The sequence below is a fragment of the Podarcis tiliguerta genome (genome assembly GCF_965153285.1).
Source record: "Podarcis tiliguerta genome assembly, chromosome: 14".
NCBI lineage: Eukaryota > Metazoa > Chordata > Lepidosauria > Squamata > Lacertidae > Podarcis > Podarcis tiliguerta.
Genome location: NC_139547.1, coordinates 25,113,067 through 25,117,732, shown reverse-complemented (window position 1 = coordinate 25,117,732; position 4,666 = coordinate 25,113,067).

Below are 4,666 nucleotides of genomic sequence, written 5' to 3'. Positions count from 1 at the left end.
TCCTCCTAGCGGGGCTTGTGGGAAATGTGCTTAAAATAGCCTATGAGCCATTGCACAGAAAGGGAGCCCAGCTCCCCTTGGACTTGTCATGGGCGAAGCTGCATTCACACGTGCGCCCTGTCTCCCACTCCACGTCGGTGTCTAGATGGGTGCAGGCTGGGCCCAGCCTCTGGAGAGAGAGGAATTGGCACGTGTGTGTCTAAATATTGAGCAAAGGGGATGCATGAAGAGGTGTGTCTGCCTTCAACTGTCTGGAGAGGTTTCGATTCATCTGTTAATATTGACCTTTCTGTACCTGCCCCGCTCTTGACACGGAAGGTGACACAGGGAGGTTTACACAGAAGGAAAAAGCAATCACTATTAAAATGCACACATACACACAATGCAAAAGACTTCTTAAAAAAGCAGCACAAAATAATCTGGAGGATTGACCCCCTTGCAGAACTACAATTCCCAGCACCCTTAATAAACTACAGTTCCCAGGATTCTTTGAGGCCATGTGCTTTAAATAGGTGTTTGAGCACCCCCATTTTGCGCTTTTCATGTCTTGGATTTATTTATTAAATTTATATCTCACATGCCTTCGCATACATACACACTAACCTTTTCACACTTTTCTAATCATAGCTAACATGCAATCACACAGATGATTTATGGAATATACTTTACATTCTCCATGTTGCAAAACAGATGCAAAAATCAATTCATCTACACATCAGACAGACACCATTTCTGTTGTCTTCTCAGCACCTGTCGAATAACTCCCTTTTCATCAAGATTTCTAAATGGAGATCTTTACATCAGTCTGTATCTGTACTGGATTTGAAAATGGCTTTTTAATATATGGACTTGTTTTTCACTGTATTTATTGTTGATGTTTTTACAGCAAAATCACTTCTAGATATTTTTATGGGAAGTGATTCATAAGTGGACAAACAAACAAATAAAATATCCATTTCATAATTTATAGTAATCAAGATGTCTTCAGCTCTATGTGTCTTAAATTCTATTTGTTTATGTGATTTAATTTAGGGGATCTATATCTTACTCCACAGCGGGCTGCCTCCCGGAGTGCCTAACATGACATTTTAATTAGAGATAATTAAATGCAAAAAAGAGATTCATATCAAAACAGCATAAATCCGTAGCTGCAGAAGAAACTTCTAGCCAAATAAATGATACAAACCCAGCAATATTATTCTAGATGTACTTATTAAGAGCTTTCTAGGTAACATAACCATTAAATCAGAATCAAGGAATAGGTACTAGCTTCTAGACTTCTTGTCGCCCAGCTTTATCTAGCTGGACAACAATTGCCATCTGTCCTGATTTTTCTAGACTACTGACTATGCATGCACAAGCATTATTTCATCTTTAAAATTTCTTATTTCATGTATAGGAGCTTGAGGTGGCAACTCTCTGTGGTCCTGATGATATGTGTTTCAGTCCACGTACCACTTTGGAAAATATGAATTGGGTAGGTTTGCCACACCCCTAATATTGTGGTCTAAACCACTGAGCCTCTTGGGCTTGCTGATCAGAAGGTCGGTGGTTTGAATCCCTGCAACAGAGTGAGCTCCTGTTGCTCTGTCCCAGCTCCTGCCAACCTAGCAGTTCGAAAGCACACCAGTGCAAGTAGATAAATAGGTACCTGCTGTGGCAAGAAGGTAATTGGCATTTCCGGGTGTTCTGGTTTCCATCACAGTGTTCTGTTGCACCAGAAGCGGTTTAGTCCTGCTGGCCACATGACCCGGAAAGCTGCCTGTGGACAAACGTCAGCTCCCTCGGCCTGAAAGCGAGAGGAGTGCCTCAACCCCATAGTTGCCTTTGACTGGACTTAACCATCCAGGGGTCCTTTACCTTTCACCTTTTTTATTGCCACATGTACTGGCTCCACTTGAGACCTTCACATATTCCATGCAAAGGTCTAAAGTTCTTCTGATCCCATCTGGCTGAAGCCTCACCACAATTGGGAACAGTGGTAAGACACTCAACATGCAAAGGTCTGAAGTGGGAGTGTGTAGGGACAGTAGGACAGACCTGGTGAACATGCACCCTTCCTAGTTGAAGCTCCATATGTTCACACATGCTTGACCAAGGCTTTTCTCTGTGGATGCTTATGTAGAGAGTTTGAATTTTATATCCCGCCTTTCACTCACTTTAAGGAGTCTCAAAGCGGCTAACATTCTCCTTTCCTATCCCCCCACAACAAACACCCTGTGAGGTGAGTGGGGCTGAGAGACTTCAGAGAAGTGTGACTGGCCCAAGGTCACCCAGCAGCTGTATGTGGAGGAGCGGGGAATCGAACCCAGTTCACCAGATTACGAGACTACCGCTCTTAACCACTACACCACACCTCTGCTTGTTTCATTCACCAGTCCCCATCAACCACTCTTGCCAAAGCCACCCCCCTTATTCATTTTATTCATGCCATTAAAACTGTATACACTACTTGACTGTAAAAAAACAAACAAAAAACCAACATCAAAAGCTGCTTACAAAGAGAGGTCATAAAACTGCCCCTTGCTTGTCTCTGTCTTTGGTTTCCCCCTCCTCACGCTCCAAAGCTGCTGCGATGTGAGAGCCCAGTCTGTCATCATGCCATAGTTTGCAGTGTCCCCTGTCAGTGGCCAATCCAACTGCTGCGTGACGACACCCTTTCAAGTTTATTGTATGTAAAATATGGCACCATGAGTTCACAAGAGAGGGAGGCGTCAGCAAGCTTGTGGGAACCTATAGGTTTGCAAAAATAAATAAATAGAAGAAATCTTTTGCGAGTGGACCTAAGTAGGGGGACCACTATTAAAATAGTCTAACAATGACTGAGCATGTTCAGAAGGAATGGGATGTCGCTGACTAATAGAGTCAGGGAGGAGGCAACAGAGTGTCCTGGAAAGTAAAAACCAGCTGGAACCTTGAAATTGAGTCCTCCACAAACTGCAATATTTTGTGGTATGTAATGTATCTGCTTATCTTCTCCTTTGTTCATGCCTGCAGTTGTATCCATCTGTTTCCCACCAGGTGGCAGGAAAGCCTGCAATATAGATGCTTCGAGATAGGAAGACTGACGGGCTTTATTACCTCTTGCAAGCAGATTTCAGGACCCTGGGATGCCATTGCGTGGTTCCCAAACTTCTGCTGTGCCTAAGATGGCCTGGTTACATATTTGTATGAGGATGAGATGTAGTGATTGCGTGAACTGTACCATTTCAAAGTACTCATGGCAGATGCCCCACTTCAAACAAAACCATTTATTATACAATTAGTACACTTATATACCATCTTTTTGCCAAACCATTCAAGGTGGCTCCTTCATCTTGGCAGGCCATTTTGACAGGTGGGCAGGACCTCCTACAAGGCAATCACCTGATGTCACAAGTAATGTCAGGGGACCCAAACTAAAAACACACACAAGCAACCCCTTTTGTGAGTGAAGCTTGAACTGCAGAGGAAGATCCTCTGCATTGCCAGTTTCAATTTAACCTATGATGCAAAGGGATATTTGCGATTACGGCAAGTCCTGCTTTGGACAGGCATTCATTTTTGTGAAGATGAATGTTGGAAGGTTCAGGAAAGATGAAAAGGAAGGATTTCTTTACAAAGTGCATAGTTAAATAATGGAATTCACTCCTGCAAGCTGTAGGCCACATTCACAGCATACATTTAAAAGCACAGTGATACCATGTTAAACAGCCATGGCTTTTCCCCAAAGATCCCTGGGAAGCGTAGTTTGGCAAAGGAGTTGAGAGTTGTTAGGAGACTCCTGTTCCCCCCTAACAGAGCAATTCCCAGAGTTCCCTGTGACGAAGCAATGATGGCCAAACCATTCTGGGATCTGTAGCTCAGTGAGGGGAACAGATAGACAACTCTCAGCACCATTAGCAAACTACAGCTCCCAGAATTCTTTGGGAGAAGCCATGGCTGTCTAAAGTGGTATCACAGTGCTTTAAATGCGGTCCCAGCGCCACAAGCCTTGGACTATATGCAAGGAAGAAGGCAGGCAAGTGGGGGCTGGCTCAGGGCAGACTGAGGCCCATTTGCCCTTATGACCTTCGTCACCTGTACCTGCAAGAACCATAAAGCTGCACTATGACCCTGTGTCAGGCATGGGCACAGAGCAGAGCCTTCTTAAATCTACCACCTATGCACCAGGTATTTCAAACACCATCATTGGCAAAAGCCTAAACCCAAACCTGTTTCTTCCTGTCTTTCTTTGTTTTGTTATTTCTCCCTCTTGGGGGGGAGGGAGGGGGGTGCTGTTGTTGTTGTGTTGCTGCTGCTGCTCAGGATGTAGCTCCACTGAGTTCTCCTCCCCACCCCTGGACGCCCTTCTCTCTTGTGCCTTTCCTGCTGCTGCAAGTACATTTCCTTGGAGAAAGTCTATGGCAGACATCTGCACTGCAGCTATTCTGCTGATGATGACAGACTTTCTGGACTGGTCTCTCGACAAGCAAAGGAAATGGGAGGAAGGCAATCAGACTAATTGCTCCCCAAACTATGACTTATTAAATTAATTCTAGGCCAGTGTTGGCAGACTGTGCATTAGGCAAGGTGAAGCCATTTGCTTCGGGCAGCAGATCTGACCCTCTCCCCATCCCCAGAGCACTGCTGCCAGTCCCACCAGCAGCCAACACATCCCTGTTGCCCTTGCCTTTGCATCGCAGCA